Genomic DNA, 17,565 nt, shown 5'->3' on the forward strand with positions numbered 1-17,565 from the left:
AGACCTAACAGTTAACGTGTATTGGACGCGTAACGTGATTTGTTTACTCTTGAACATCAGCAAATATCGAACATTTCTGCTACTTTGAGCTCAATTTCAAGGTACTTTTAGCATGTACACCATTTACAATATTCTCTATTTCTGTAATACATCTTTCATTATATAAAAAGAGACCAAGAAAAAGAGAATACAATCATAAATACCAAACGAAAATACACCGCGAAGCCGCTGTAAATGTATTTTTGGGGGTCTGAAACGGATTAATCAAATTTACAATATTCCTTATGAGAAAAATTCGTTCGGTACTTGATATATATATATATATATATATATATATATATATATATATATATATATATATATATATATATATATATATATATATATATATATATATATATTGTAAACACGAACGTGTGGTATTGATCAATAATAACACTGCTCCAGCCAAGGATTCGAACCCATGTTGTACTGGCCTGTCTCATGGTAAGCGAGAATCACATGACGCTTTAAACCACAGGACCACCCAACCCTACAAGAATGGCACAGCCAGCACACAGCTGTTGGGCCGCCATCCGAGGGCATACGGAGGTGTGGGAGCTTGTAAGCGAATTTCATTCTCATCCCTGTTTGGTGTACTAGCCTCACGAGCAGCATTTATATATTGTAACCACGAACGAGTGGTATTGATCAATCACAACACTGCGCTAGCCAAGGATTCGAACCTATGTTTTACTGGCCTGCCTCGTGGTAAGCGAAAACCACATGACGCTTTAAACCACAGGAACACCCAACACTACAAGAATGGCTCAGCCAGCACACAGCTGGGTTGGGTAGGGTTGGGTGGTCCTGTGGTTTAAGCGTCATGTGGTTCTCGCTTACCATGAGGCAGGCCAGTACAACAGATTACACACACACACACACACACACACACACACACACACACAACCGTGAGAAGGAAGGAAGTGTTGAAATATAATCTGATTACCCTGCAATGATAGTCTGCTCGTTACAAATGATCAATGTACAGATGTAAATAGAAGCAAAATGAATATTGATTAGAAAAGAAAAGATTTCTGGGCACTTGTTCCTTAGAGTACGAGCGAGGAATGCCAGTAACAGTGCCGGTAATAGCGCCAATAAGAGTGCCAGTAACAGTACCGGCAACAGTGCCAGTAACAGTCACAGTAACAATGCCAGTAACTGTGGCACTATCAGTTACAAGTCGAGGTTGCTTGGACGGAGGCTTCCAGCTTCGAAATGACAAAAGCTTCAAGGCTGCATCTTCCCTCTGGACTACGTATGCTTCTGCCTCTGTATAAGTCTACGCTTTAGATATTATGTATGAACTGAAAGATGAACAGGAGGCTCCAACCGTGGTCCCGAGACTATCAGGCTGAACATTCTACCCCTTGAACCATGAGCTTCTAAAGGGGAAGATTCGTCCATCTTTCTGTATTCATTTATTCTTGTTTATTAAAACTTAGTCATATTTTTAGATATTATGATGACACTGACGGAAATTTATGATTATTAATATTGAAAACTTTGTGAGGTTTTTCGTACTTCTTTCTCTACTTTCTTTCTTTACCTAATAGTGAGTGATCTAGAAAAAAGAAGTTACTCGTCATTTGCTTAGGTAATTTGATTGTGGTTATGATAAAATTTACACTAATAGAAGACATTTTAGTAACATCTCTTTCATCCTGAAAATAGAAAGAGAACTGGCCAGCCATTTAGTAGGAAGCTGCTTCCTTCTCATTACGTTAACAACCATGTAAACATTTTCACAGATATATCGTGAATCTCTAGCACGAGCACATCCCTCATCAGCAGTGTGTAACCAAGCCTTATGATCAGCTTTGATTAGTGTATCGCTTCTGGGAGGCTTGGGGGAGGAGGAGGAGGAGGGAGAGTAGAAGTTAAAGGGGAGTTGGTGTTTCACTGAGTGGCTGTTGTTGGAATAAGAGAGCGAGTTGTTGGAGCTTGTGAGTTGACTGCTGACGATGCACCATCCCCCCAATGAAAAGCAGGGGTGTCACTAGCACGGAGACCATACAATAAGTGTCAGGGGACCGAGACTGTTCAACTGCCTCCCAGACATAAGGGGGATTACCAACAGACCCCTGGCAGTCTTCAAGCTGGCACTCACGGAAGATTATTTGTTTATAAAATATAACAGGTTGTAGAGCTCTCATTATATTGTGAGTTTGTAGATGAATGGTTCAGAGAACCGACATGTTGATAAATTAGACACATGTGCAACTCTTGGGTATCTTTATTGAGGAAACGTTTCGCCACACAGTGGCTTCATCAGTCCATACATAGGAGAAACTTGAAGAACAGGAGGAGAATGAGGTAATCAGTCCCTCAACCTTGAGTCGACTGAACACATCGACTCAAGGTTGAGGGACTGATTACCTCATTCTCCTCCTGTTCTTCAAGTTTCTCCTATGTATGGACTGATGAAGCCACTGTGTGGCGAAACGTTTCCTCAATAAAGATACCCAAGAGTTGCACATGTGTCTAATTTATCATATTGTGAGTTGTTTCGGGAGGGGCAGGTACACGAGTGTCAACACGGATAGAGAGGAAGGGGTGTGTTAATAACTTTGCAGATGCTTTACGCTCAACAATAGAAAACATGTGTTAAATAGGGTGAAAGTAACGTTGCACAGCCATCTACCTCGTTCCTAAAACTTTACATATTTAAAAAAGAAACTACTGTGCTAATTTTGTGTCTAGAATTCAGGACTAAGTCACAATGATATTTTCATGGTCTCTGAGGGCAATACATATATTTATCCCCTATTGGCTTTTAGTGTTGCAGTGGACTTAGCCTCGTTCGATCAGAATTTGGATGGCCCAATAGACTTTTGTTTTCATGTAGACGATGATATCTAATGCAAGAATTCACTGCAGTCCCATCTGTACAAAATTTAGGAGCTGCTATCGATGATATAACCCACTTAGCGAGAGAATTACATATATTCATATAGAATGAAAATTACGTATAACGTATTTTGACACTAATGGGAGTCAGCCTGAAAAAAACACAGTAAATGAGAAAAATATTGAAACGAGGACAAAACGAAATTGTTATACATATTCTTATAAAAGAAATGTATAATCTGAAACTCGAAAATTTAAATGCCAGTCGTTCAAAAAGTTATATTCCCTCTCGAAAATATTTCTTTTTATTCGATGGTTACTCTTCAGACTGTGTGTGGCTCTCCCATCTTGCTTATAATAGCTAAGAAAAGTCATCTTGAAAAGTTTTATTCTTGCATTCAGAATCAGAATGTAACTTTTGCCATCAACATCACAATATATTGCTTCACTATGCCAAAAATATCCTTGATATAAATAAAATTAAGAGAAATGTTTATCACAAATATGCTAGAACTTTTCATGTCAACATGTCAGTTAATTACCCTAAATTGATTTCACTATTTCTTCACTATCGGTGATAATTTTGGCACCTACGTAATTCCTGAAATCCATACAAGAATTACTTAGTTTTTCATATAATATTCTTAATTCCCTCAAGGACTTTCCTGTTTTTTTCCCTTTTCATATTATGATTTCACTTTTATCAGTCTACGTATCACTATTTAGCTTCGTCTTGTAAAACTTACATGCGTTTATCTTTATGATGTAACACAAAGTTTTCATGAATGAGTATGTGGATAACATGGTGAAACACGTTCTGTCAAGCTCGTTCGTGATTTGTCGCATTATTAAAGAATAGTAAAAATATTAGGCTAGTAGAAATCATATAAGGCTGAGATATCACTTCACATATGACCTTATACCTGATTCAGCACACTGAGCATAGGAGTGTAGTGACGATTTGGTCAGGTCACATGTCAAGTAAAATATATGACTGACATTTCAGGCACTGCTTAAATTCCTCATAAAACCTATTGATAATAATAAAAATAATATCTAGATTTACCACAAGTACATTTACATCGTATGCAGACCATAGGTGACATCAGTGACATATTACTACATAGAAAACCGCATGTTATTCTGAGCATTTCGGGCAAATCAGGTCAGTTTTTCCCAGGATGCGACCCACACCAGTTTACTAATACCCAGGTACCCATTTTGAACTGATGGATGAACAGGAACAGAAACAGCAGGAGTTTTATGGAAACACGTCCCTTATGTTTTCCAGCCGTACCGGAGGAGATTTGAACCCCGGACCTCAGTGTGTGACCTGAGTGCGATAGCGATCAAGCTACTAATTTATATGATCCTGAACTAATATTCTTAATAGAATGGCTACTTTTTTTTTAGGAAAATTGATTTGGTTATAATTCTCTTAACTAAGGATTTGCTTAAGACAATATTCTCGGCCATTTGAAAATCGATTAGGTAGTTAAAATCTCTTATAAATAAACCTTGCATTAGACTCATGACCAGTCTAATGCTCTGTTCATTAATGTGAATGATTTTAATCAGCCAAATGATTTTCAAAAGGCCGAGAAATTTTACTTGACATATGACCTGACCAAATCTTCACCACACTCCCACGCTCGGCGTGTTGTGTCATGTGTGAGGTCAGATATGAGATATCTCTGTCTTTATTTATATACATATATATATATATATATATATATATATATATATATATATATATATATATATATATATATATATATATATATATATGCAATAAGATCACAGTAAACAGGTGATTTCAGAATATGCAAAACAACCACTCTGAAAGAATAGAGAAATTCCAAGCGCTTTCGTGACTAATCACATTATCAAGGAACTAGTTCCTTGATAATGTGAGTAGTCACGAAAGCGCTATATATATATATATATATATATATATATATATATATATATATATATATATAATATATATATATATAATATATATGTAATATATATATGTAATATATATAATATATATATATATATATATGGTTGTGGGTAGTAGGTTGGTAGACAGCAACCACCCAGGGAGGTACTACCGTTCTGCCAAGTGAGTGTAAAACGAAAGCCTGTAATTGTTTTACGTGATGGTAGCAATGCTGGTGTCCATTTTTCTGTATCATAGACATGCAAGGTTTCAGGTACGTCTTACTACTACATACACTTGGTCACACTATACATACATGTACAAGCATATATATACACACCCGTCTGAGTTTTCTTCTATTTTCTTACTAATTCTTGTTCTTGTTTATTTCCTATTACCTCCATGGGGAAGTGGAACAGAATTCTTTATCCGTAAGCCATGCGTGTTGTAAGAGGCGACTAAAATGCCGGGAGCAAGGGGCTAGTAACCCCTTCTACTGTATATATTACTAAATGTAAAAGGAGAAACTATCGTTTTCCTTTTGGGCAACCCTGCCTCGGTGGGATACGGTCTGTGTTGAAATATATATATATATTTTTTTTTTTCAACAAGTCGGTCGTCTCCCACCGAGGCAGGGTGACCCAAAAAAAAAGAAAGAAAATCCCCATAAAGAAAATACTTTCATCATCATTCAACATTTTCACCACACTCACACATTATCACTGCTTTTGCAGAGGTGCTCAGAATATAACAGTTTAGAAGCATATACCTATAGAGATACACAACATATCCCTCCAAACTGCCAATATCCCAAACCCCTCCTTTAAAGTGCAGGCATTGTACTTCCCATTTCCAGGACTCAAGTCCGACTATATGAAAATAACCGGTTTCCCTGAATCCCTTCACTAAATATTACCCTGCTCACACTCCAACAGATCGTCAGGTCCCAAGTATCATTCGTCTCCATTCACTCCTATCTAACACGCTCATGCACGCTTGCTGGAAGTCCAAGCCCCTCACCCACAAAACCTTTACCCCCTCTTTCCAACCCATTCGAGGACGACCCCTACCCCTCTTTCTTCCCCTAACGATTTATATGCTTTCCATGTCATTCTACTTTGATCCATTCTCTCTAAATATATATATATATATATATATATATATATATATATATATATATATATATATATATATATATATATATATATATATATATATATATATATATATATATATATATATATATATATATATATATATATATATATATATATATATATATATATATATATGTTTCAACAAGCCGGCCATCTCCCACCGAGGCAGGGTGACCCAAAAAGAAAGAAAATCCCCAAACAGAAAATACTTTCATCATCATTGAACACTTTCACCTCACTCACACATAATCACTGTTTTTGCAGAGGTGCTCAGATGTGAGGGAAAAGTTCAATAGATAGGAGTAGAGAGGGAGTATATAGTAACAATAGTTTCATTGCCGGCTACTTGTTAAGGTAGGGTAAGTAAAGCTCCCGCTATTCCCGCCTTTTTCCCCCCACCTCGAAAGTGATAGTTTGACTGCCGGCTGCTTTTTAAGGTAGGGTCAGTCTAGCTCCCGCTATCCCTTCCCCTCCTTCTTCCCCCCCCCCCCCGAAAGGTGACGTGTGGGGCTCCGGTCCGAACAGTAATCACTAGACTCACAGCTCCCAGCACTACTGTAAGTACATGCCTGCCTTGTATTCTAGTGGCTTTATTGGTTGAAAGCTTCACTTTTGACCAATAATAAACTTAGTCCTTTCAATCTTGCTCTAGGTTGACTGTTGTAATAATCACCACATCTTTTAGGTATTGTACTTATCATGGAGAGTGATTTCTTAAGCAGTGGGTAACCTGTCTATCTTTCCAGCTTGGATGACAGAGAGGGTCACCTGTCAATCAACGAGAAGAACTGATGGAGATGGACTAACGTCCTGAGACTTCCCCTTTTTGGATTTAATTACCTCTGCACCTGTATGAAATTGCAATACGTAACCCCTCATCATTGCAGCGGTAAAGAACCTGCTTTCCTGTCATCGGGATAGAATACTCAAAGCTATACTGGGAAGAACGAACCGGTGGGTTGTAACCAACACCTGCGACCCCACCCCCCCCCGTCATCGGCAACGGCTACAATTTCAACACTCAGTGTCACCAACACCAGACACCCCTATATATATTAGCGTTGAATTCAGTTATCATTTATATTTTTCATTTTTCATTTTCTTTAATGTAGGATAAATATTTCATATTTAAGTGTTTTATATTTTATATTTTCTATATAATAAAGTGTTTATGTTTGTTATTATTTCTTTTTCTATTCACTAATTTTCCTGAGGAGGAGCCAGCCTTGGTAATACTGTCTGAAGTTGTTACAGGGCTGAGTAAGCCTTCACATCAGAACACAAGAGTTTAGAAGCATATACGAATAAAGATACACAACATATCCCTCCAAACTGCTAATATCCCGAACCTCTCCTTTAGAGTGCAGGCATTGTACTTCCCATTTCCAGAACTCAAGTCCGGCTATATAAAAATAACCGGTTTCCTTGAATCCCTTCACTAAATATTACCCTGCTTACACTCCAACAGATCGTCAGGTCCCAAATACCATTCTTCTCCATTCAGTCCTATCGAACATGCTCATGCACGCCTGCTGGAAGTCCAAGCCCCTCGCCCATAAAACCTCCCTTACCCCTTCCTTCCAACCTTTTCGAGGACGACCCCTACCCCGTCTTCCTTCTCCTACCGATTTAAATGCTCTCCATGTCATTCTACTTTGATCCATTCTCTCTAAATGACCAAACCACCTCAACAACCCGTATTCAGCCCTCTGACTAATACTTTTATTAACTCCACACCTCCTAATTTCCACACTCCGAATTTTCTGCATAATATTTACACCACACATTGCCCTTAGACAGGACATCTCCACTGCCTCCAACCGCCTCCTCGCTGCTGCATTCACAACCCAAGCTTCACACCCATACAAGAGTGTTGGTAAAACTATACTTTCATGCATTCCCTTCTTTGCCTCCATAGATAACGTTTTTCTGACTCCAAATATACCTCAACGCACCACCCACCTTTTTCCCCTCACCAGTTCTATGATTAACCTCATCCTTCATAAATCCATCAGCCGACACGTCAACTCCCAAGTATCTGAAAACATTCACTTCTTCCATACTCCTCCTCCCCAATTTGATATCCAATTTTTCTTTATCTAAATCATTTGATACCCTCATCACCTTACTCTTTTCTATGTTCACTTTCAACTTTCTACCTTTACACACACTCCCAAACTCATCCACTAACCTCTGCAAATTTTCTTTAGCATCTCCCATAAGCACAGTATCATCAGCAAAAAGTAACTGTATCAATTCCCATTTTGTATTTGATTCCCCATAATTTAATCCCACCCCTCTCCCAAACACCCTAGCATTTACTTCTTTCACAACCCCATCTATAAATATATTAAACAACCATGGTGACATTACACATCCCTGTTTAAGACCTACTTTTACCGGGAAGTAGTCTCCCTCTCTTCTACACATCCTAACCTGAGCCTCACTATCCTCATAAAAACTCTTTACAGCATTTAATAACTTACCACCTATTCCATATACTTGCAACATCTGCCACATTGTTCCCCTATCTACTCTATCATATGCCTTTTCTAAATCCATAAATGCAATAAAAACTTTCCTACCTTTATCTAAATACTGTTCACATATATGTTTCAATGCAAACGCTTGATCTACCCATCCCCTACCCACTCTAAAGCCACCTCGCTCATCCGCAATCCTACATTCTGTCTTACCTCTAATTCTTTCAATTATAACCCTACCGTACACTTTTCCTGGTATACTCAGTAAACTTATTCCTCTGTAATTTTTACAATCTCTTTTGACCCCCTTCCCTTTATATTAAGGGACTATGCATGCCCTCCTCCAATCCCTAGGTACCTTCCCCTCTTTCATACATTTATTAAACAAAAGTACCAACCACTCCAACACTATATGCCTCCCCCTGCTTTTAACATTTCTGTCATGATCCCATCAGTTCCAGCTGGTTTACCTCCTTTCATTCTATGTAATGCCTCACGTTCCTACCCCACACATACATTCTGCTCTTCTTCACTCCTAAAAGATGGTATACCTCCCTGGCCAGTGCATAAAATTACCGCCTCCCTTTCTTCCTCAACATTTAAAAGTTCCTCAAAATATTCTCGCCATCTACCTAATACCTCCATCTCCCCATCTACTAACTCCCCTACTCTGTTTTTAACTGACCAATCCATACGTTCCTTAGGCTTTCTTAACTTGTTTAACTCACTCCATAATATTTTCTTATTTTCATTAAAATTTCTTGACAGTGCCTCTCCCACTCTATCATCTGCTCTCCTTTTGCACTCTCTCACCACTCTCTTCACCTTTCTTTTACTCTCCATATACTCTGCTCTTCTTACATATATATAGTGGATGAATTTAGTAGGGTATGTAAAAGAAGAAAGGCGAAGAAAGATTGGATATCAGATTGGAGGGAGAGAATATGGAGGAGATGAATGTATTCAGATATTTGGGGGTGGACGTGTCAGCTGATTGGAGGAGTCTGTAGAGATAAGAACTTTGTCCGTGGAAGCAAAGAGGGGAATATATAAAAGAATAGTTATACCAACACTCTTATATGGGTGTGAAGCATGGGTGATGAATGTTGCAACAAGGAGAAGGCTGGAGGCAGTGGAGATGTCATGTCTGAGGGCAATGTCGGCCTAGGAAAGGTTGGAGAGACAGGGTAAAGGATGTTTTGTGTGCATGGGGCTTGAACTTCCACCAAGCATGCGTGAGCAGATTTGATAGAAGTGAATGGAGACAAATGGTTTTTAATACTTGACGTGCTGTAGGAGTGTGTGAGCAGAATAACATTTATGAAGGTATTCAGAAAAACCGGCAGGCCGGACTTGAGTCCTGGAAATGGGAATTACAGAGTCTACACTCTGAAGGGTGTTAATGTTGCAGTTTTATAACTGTAGTGTAAAGCTTCCCCTCTGGCAAGACAGTGATGGGGTGAATAATGAAAGTTTTCTTTTTCGGGCCACCCTGCCTTGGTGAGAATCTGCCGATGTGTTAATAATAAAATAGAGAGAGAAATAGATAAATAGATAGATATCAAAGTGCAAATAAAAGAAAAAGTTTTTAACGTATAAATGGATCCTCTGCGGTTCCCATTTTTTTCCACCTTGATATGTTCGTTTTGCATGAAAAGCTGAGCTTTGATGGCCTGGAAAGTTGCTTAGAAAAAAACATTTCTCTGGATATTTTTTTGTTGCAGAAATTGCTGTATAAAATTTGTTGAAGCGTAATTTTTACCTTATATTTTGAATGATCCTCAGAGCAAAATGCAAATAACAGCATATACGATTGAAAAAAAATAACATTCCCAATAAAAATGAAGGTTTTGAGTTAGAGGAGAAAGACCAACAGCAATGCTGGACATTATTTTGTTTGTTGATAGAAGATACATGAATATGTGGTGGTCCGAGACACTGGTATGGGTCGTTTTACTAGACACGTGTAAGTGGTGGTGGTATTGAACACGTGTAGGTGCTGGACACAGCTGTATTTGTTACAATACTATGGCCGGTTACAAGAGCTTTATTTTTCTAGCAGCTTGGTATGGGACCAAATATGTCGTGAACTTCTCTAATGAACCAGATTGTTCAACTTAGATGCCAGCTGAATCACCGATTCCTCATAGCCTTGATGATCTGGCACTTGAAAGAGGTAAGTGTCAAGTTTCTTATTTAAGACTTTTACACTTGAGCCAACAGTGTTTCTCATTTCCTCCGGCAGATTATTGAATAGTTTTTGAACACAGATATAAAGTGTTCACTCTAGTTTCATATCTTTATTATGCATCCCATGACCATGGTGTAGTGGTAGTCGAGAGATTTCAGAGGTAAGTAATGGGACCAGTGACTGGGCCGTAAAGTTTTGATAACACTAACAAGTTACTTAGGTTATGAATTATTTGCATGTTTATATCTGGTTATAATCGTAATAAGTTTGTTATTCAGAGAAGAACTAGGTCATAAAAATATTACAAAAATATTACTTCATATTTTAGCAAAGGTCGCATGAATTTAAACAAGTTTAAGTGGTTAAATGTAGGCAAAGTCAGGGTATTTTTCCGGAATAGTTGGTTATATATCACAGTGGATAAAATACTTTAATATTTCTGGAATATTTCTAAGAGAGTTGTTACTGAATTCATGAATATTACCTCATTCCAGCACATAATGATGCAGTGTGACAATTGTCTCTTTGGCAATATTTATATTTAGTTATATTTACATCAGCTGGTGGAGGTAATGCAACCTTCCAGAAATACTTGTACTGATAATTTAGAAGTAGTGATAAGCATTATCTTCTCCCCATAATTTTGTCATAATGACTGCAATTTGGCGTCTCATCACCCTTTTCGAAATTTTTGTGATGTGTAATATTAGGACTACTGGTCTGTAAATTTTAAAGCAACTATTATGTCGAAGCTTTTATAGAATAGGTAGTGTGGAAGGTTACAAAGAGAGCGCAGACTAGCATGGTTTTGTTTTTCAATTGGGTTTCACTGGCAGGAAGTGTAGGGGTCGCCAGGAGCCAGTCCAGAGGGGGTAGGTGTCGAGGGGAGGTTAAGTTGGTACCGAGTGAGAGAGATGGAAGGCAGCGTAGGTCTACTTCAGTTCATGACATCTGGTGGGAACTTCATAAACTAGGCCTAGACCAGTAACTCTCTAACTCTATTGGGAAGTATGTGAAAGAGGTGTGGAGACCTAGTGTCTACATTTTGCTAGGCCATGCACCTTGGGTTGTTTCGATCCGAGAGCACAGGTGTGTCAGAAACAAAAATTTAATTACACCTACGGAACTGGTTTTTGGCTTACCCTAAATGCATATGAATAATTGTAGCAGGCCTCAAAAAACTCTCTGACATGCCATATGGGAGAGAAAAAAATGGCGTGCTACTCTGCATGGTTGTGGATGGGGCCTTCAGACGTCAGGACAGCACTGGACCATAAATCTTATGTACAGTATGTTCACAGGGCTGCATCGGGCATTAGGCGCTATCTGCACGTCAAAGGACGTTGAACCATCCACTCATCTGTAAACAATGACTGGCATTAGCATTTCCTAGGGTGTGACATAGTATCATAGAGCGGCACTGGCCTGGCCTATGATACTGACCGCATAATACATGCTACGTGAGATAAACTTACAATTACATTACTCACGATAAAAATATTATAACAATACTATGGATACCCTTAAATACAACATACTTCTTTTACATATATACACTGCGTAGTCCACCCTGACTCCGCTAACTGAACTTTAAGTATAACGGGTATGAGTTTTGATACCCATTTTAGCAAGACAACAGTTAGTGTAATCAGCGTAGGAATCTGACAAGTCAACAGGTGTGTCAATGTCACAGAAATGTAGTGCTGTCGTGGGTCTCGGACCATAGGTATGTGACTGGACAGGAGGGCAGTCATTGGTCATATTAATAGAGGAAGACGTAGTAAACGGATTGTCGCTAGTGTCAGTCTGTGGCTTTACAACACACGCTCCTCCAGCTCAGCCTCGGCTTGCACATTGTCAGTGTACTTCATGTAGCCAAGATGAGCTTCCTTAATCGTTCCTGTGGCAATCTCCCTCACCTTGAACTTGTTGCCGTGGAGCAACAAGTACCAACAATCTTGGGAACTAGTTTATGACATAAGTGTCGTACAAGGCTTAACAGATCACAAAAGAAAGAAGTACATAGTCAATTCAGTTCCATTTTCAGCTTTCATACTATGTACTTCTTCCTTTTGTGATCTGTTAAGCCTTGTACGATACTTACGTCATGATCAACACAGTCAGTGGTCGCAGTACTTCACCTCAGGCTGGCACGAGTAGTAAGTCTTCTGAGAATGTGCCCAATGGTACCCCTAGTGGAACATTGCTACGGTGTCTTGTTGTGTGGCAAAGCAAGCGGATCGTAAAGTGTACTGCGTTCAGTAATGTTGCAGAATTACATATTCCCCTGGTATACATGCGACCAGCTCCTAGTTGTTTACTTGTTTACGGCAACAAGTTCAAAGTGAGATTACTACAGGAGAACAGTCAGGAAGCTCATCTTAACTGCATGAGTACACTGACAATGTGTAAGCCCGAGGCTGAGCTGGAGGAGCGTGTGTTGTAAAAAGCCTGAGCAGGATGACCCTTTCAGCGACAAATAAGGTTTTGCCTTCCTCTCTCGCTAATGTGACCAATGACTATCTCCCTGTCCAGTCATCACCTATGAAGTGAGACCACGACGGCACTATTCTGTGGTGTTGACACACCTATTGAACTTAGACTCCTGCATGATTATGCTAACTGTTGTCTCAGTGCTGAAATGGTGTCAATGCTCCTAAAAGCACATGTAGTTAGTTTGCAGATGTAGTCTGGGGTGGACTCACGCCCAGTGTATATATGTAAAAAGTATGTATTTAAGGAATTACCCATAGTATGTTATAATATATTTACCATCATGAGTAATGTAGTGTACTTAGTTTCATCTCTAAATGGCAGTATTATAGGTCTGAAAGTATCTTGGGCCAAATATGATCTGCTCCTATGATACTATATGTCATCTACCTGAAGTATGCCACCAATATGAATCTGTTTACAGATGAGTGGATGGTTCTTTTGATCTTTGACAGTACCAGATGACGCCTAATGCCCGTGCCTGTGAACATACTGTTACATAGAATTTATCAGTCCAGTGCTAATCTGATATCTGAAGGCCCCATCACTACCATACCAGGAAATTATACGCCAATTTTCTCTCACATATGCCATCAGAGAGTCTTTTGAAGGCCTGTTACAATTATTCTGTTTATTTTAAAGTAATAAAACAGTTTCAACATGTGGTGTGCTTAATTACCTCTATTTGGCACCTGTTGTATCTGAAAGTTGAGACAACCCGGAATTACAACCAAGCAATGTCATAGACAGTAGATCTCTGCACCTCTCTTCCCCTGTCTTTAATATGAGTGGTGATTGCTGGTCAAAACCTGGTTACATAAAGTTCCCACCACATGTCATGATTAGATGAACCTCGGCTGTAGCCATCTCTCTTTGAGCTTCCCTTACTCCGTCCAACTACCCTTTCTGGACTGGCTCCACTGTGACCCACGACGTCTAACTGTAAACCAATTGAAAAATAAACCATGCTTGTCTGCGCTCCATGTGACCTTCACACCTCTCTCGTGTCGAAGTTCGACCTGTAATAGTGGCTTTACAAATTACAGACCAGTAGCTAACATTACCCATCACAAAAGTTTCTGAAGATAATAGTTCTTAGTCATAGGCATTATGGAAAGTATGGGAAGATAAATCTATATCACTGCAAATAAATTATACTACTACAAGTATCTCTGGAAGGTTTGCATTACTCACTAATGATCATAATATCAACTAATTGAGAGTGTGATTGATTTACCCATCTATTCAGGAAAATATCTGACTTTTTCTGTGTTTAACCACTCCTTTCTGTTTAATTCTTGCGACCTTTGCTAAAATATGAAGTAATATTTATAATATTTATGACCTAGTTCTTCTCTGAATAACAAAACTCATTACAATTATATGAATATAAACATTACAACCATTCACCATTCAGTAACATTAGTGTTATCAAAACTTTAAACTGATGTAATTACCTTCCATACCTCTAAATGCTGACTACCACTACTATGATGTGAGGATGCATAATAAAATGTGACTGGTGTTTACTTATATCTGTGTTAAGATGCGCTAATAATCTGCCGGAGAATGAAAACATATTGGTTCAGTGTGAAGTCTTAAATGAAACTTGTGCCTCAACAGTTCTGGATCTCATTAAGGCTGTAGTCGGTGGTTTCAGCTGGCATCTAAGTTGAACAATCTGATTCCATTGAGAAGGTTCACAAACATATTTAAATCCCATGCCAGCTGCTAGAAAAATAAAAATCTTTGTCAGCAAGTGTGTGTTCTGCCTGTAGAGCTGGCTGTGTCCCAGCACCTACACGTGTTCAATACCCTGCCACCACTTACACGTGTCTAGTGGAAGCAGCCATCTGTAGATATATAGGACACACATATTCTGTATCTTCTGTCAACAAACTAGATAATATCCAGCAATATCTATGGTCTCTCCCAAACAAACCTTCATTTTATTGGGAATGTTATCATTTTTCAGTCAATATCAGTATATTGTTTGCATTTTGCTCTGAGATCATTCAAAATATAAGGACAAAGTAGCTAATAGTTTTATAATAATTTTGCAGCAAAAATATCAGAAATATTTTCAGCAGCACCAGTACTCAAATAACTTTTCCATGCAAAACAGATATATAAGGTGGAAAAAATGGAACCACGGAGGATCATTATACGTTAAAACTTTTTCTTTATTTGCACTTTAGTGTCTCTATATCTATCTATATCTATCTATTAGGATCTTGAAAAATATTAAGCAGAGGATACCTGGTGTATTATTCAGTGTTCTGGTATTCTTGCTGTCAGTGTGAAAGGGGAAGAAGTGCCTAGGGATTGGCAGAGTGCATTTATGGTCACATATATGAGAGGATAAAGAGGATTATAAATTATAGAGGAATTAGTTTACTAGACCTTTTAGAAGGAATTGTACCGTAGGGTTATTGTTTCATTTGGTAAGATAGAATGTAGGATTGCGGATGATAAAGAGATTTTAAGTTGTTGGGATGTATAGTCAGTATTTGAAAATTAGAAAATATGTGAACAGTATTTGAATCGCAGTGAAAGATTTTCATTCTCTGCTGTGGGATTTGAAAGTGTATGAAGTAGAGTGGATAGAGGAGGGCAATGTGTTATTTGCAAGTATATAATGCTCGGTAATGATTACTAAATGCTGTAAAGAAGTTTTTATGAGATAGTAGGAAACAAGGTTGAAGATAATATAGAAGAGGAGACTACTTTGACAAAATGGGTCTTAGACAGGGTATCAAATGATTTAGATAAGGAAAAATTGGATATCAAATTGGAGAGGAGGAGTATGGAAGAAGTGAATGTATTCAGATATCTGGGAGTTGACGTGTCAGCAGATGCGTTTATGAAGGATGAGGTTAATCATAGAATTGATGAAAGAAAAAAACCATACCACGGGCGGGATTTGAACCCGCGGTCAGAGAGTCTCAAAACTCCAGACCGTCGCGTTAGCCACTGGACCAGCTAGCCACAATAAGATTCGTCCAACTAGGTACATTTCGCTTGGGTTGTAAATGCTGCAGCGAGAAGATGGTTGGAGGCAGTGGAGATGCGTTGTCTGACGGCAATGTGTGGTGTAAATATTATGAAGAGAATTCGGAGTGTGGAAATAAGGAGAAGGTGTGGAGTTAATAAAAGTATATTAATCAGAGGGCTGAAGAGGGATTGTTGAGGTGGTTTGGTCATTTAGAGAGAATGCATCAAAGTAGAATGACATGGAGAGGGTATAAATCTGTACGGGAAGGAAGGCTGGGTAGGGGTCTTCCTCGAAAAGGTTGGAGGGAGGGGGTAGAAGAGGTTATGTGGACGAAGGTCTTGGACTTCCAGTAAGCGTGCGTGAGATTGTTAGGTAGGAGTGGGGATGAATGGTTTTTGGGACCTGACGAGCTGTTGGAGTGTGAGCAGGGTAATATTTAGTGAAGGGATTCAGGGAAACCGGTTATTTTTATATAACCGGACTTGAGTCCTGGAAATGGGAAGTACAATGCCTGCACTCTAAAGGAGGGGTTCGGGATATTGGCAGTTTGGAGGGATATGTTGTGGATCTTTATACGTATATACTTCTAAACTGTTGTATTCTGAGCACCTCTGCCAAAGCAGTAATTATGTGTGTGGTGAAAGTGTTGAATGATGATGAATGTATTTTCTTTTTGGGGATTTTCTTTTCTTTTTGGGTTACCCTGCCTCGGTGGGAGACGGCCGACTTGTTAAATATATATATATATATATATATATATATATATATATATATATATATATATATATATATATATATATATATATATATATGTCGTGCCGAATATGTAAAACTGGTCAATTAGCAAGAACTCATTTAAAATTAAGTCCTTTCTGAAATTTTCTCTTATACGTTTAAAGATATATTTTTTTCATTAATGTTAATGTAAAAATTTTTAATTTTGCACCAAAAGAATCTTAGAAAACTTACCTAACCTTATTATAACAAGAACAATTTATTTTAGCCTAACCCAACTAAATATATTTTAGATTTGTTTACAATAATTTAATACTAAACAAACACTGTGAAATATATTTTTTTCGTTAGGTTCAGAATGATTTTGGCGAAATTATTGCATACACAAATTTTCACTTGTCCTATATGGCAAGATGAGCATTGCTATTTAAGCCAAGATCGCAAGTTCTGCCTATTCGGCTTGACATATATATATATATATATATATATATATATATATATATATATATATATATATATATATATATATATATATATATATATATATATATCTGTCGTGCCGAATAGGCAGAACTTGCCATCTTGGCTTAAATAGCAACGCTCATCTTGCTATATAGGACAAGTGAAAATTTGTGTATGCAATAATTTCGCCAAAATCATTCTGAACCTAACAAAAAATATATATTTGATTC

This window comes from Cherax quadricarinatus, chromosome 10 (assembly GCF_038502225.1).
Source record: "Cherax quadricarinatus isolate ZL_2023a chromosome 10, ASM3850222v1, whole genome shotgun sequence".
NCBI classification, from domain to species: domain Eukaryota; kingdom Metazoa; phylum Arthropoda; class Malacostraca; order Decapoda; family Parastacidae; genus Cherax; species Cherax quadricarinatus.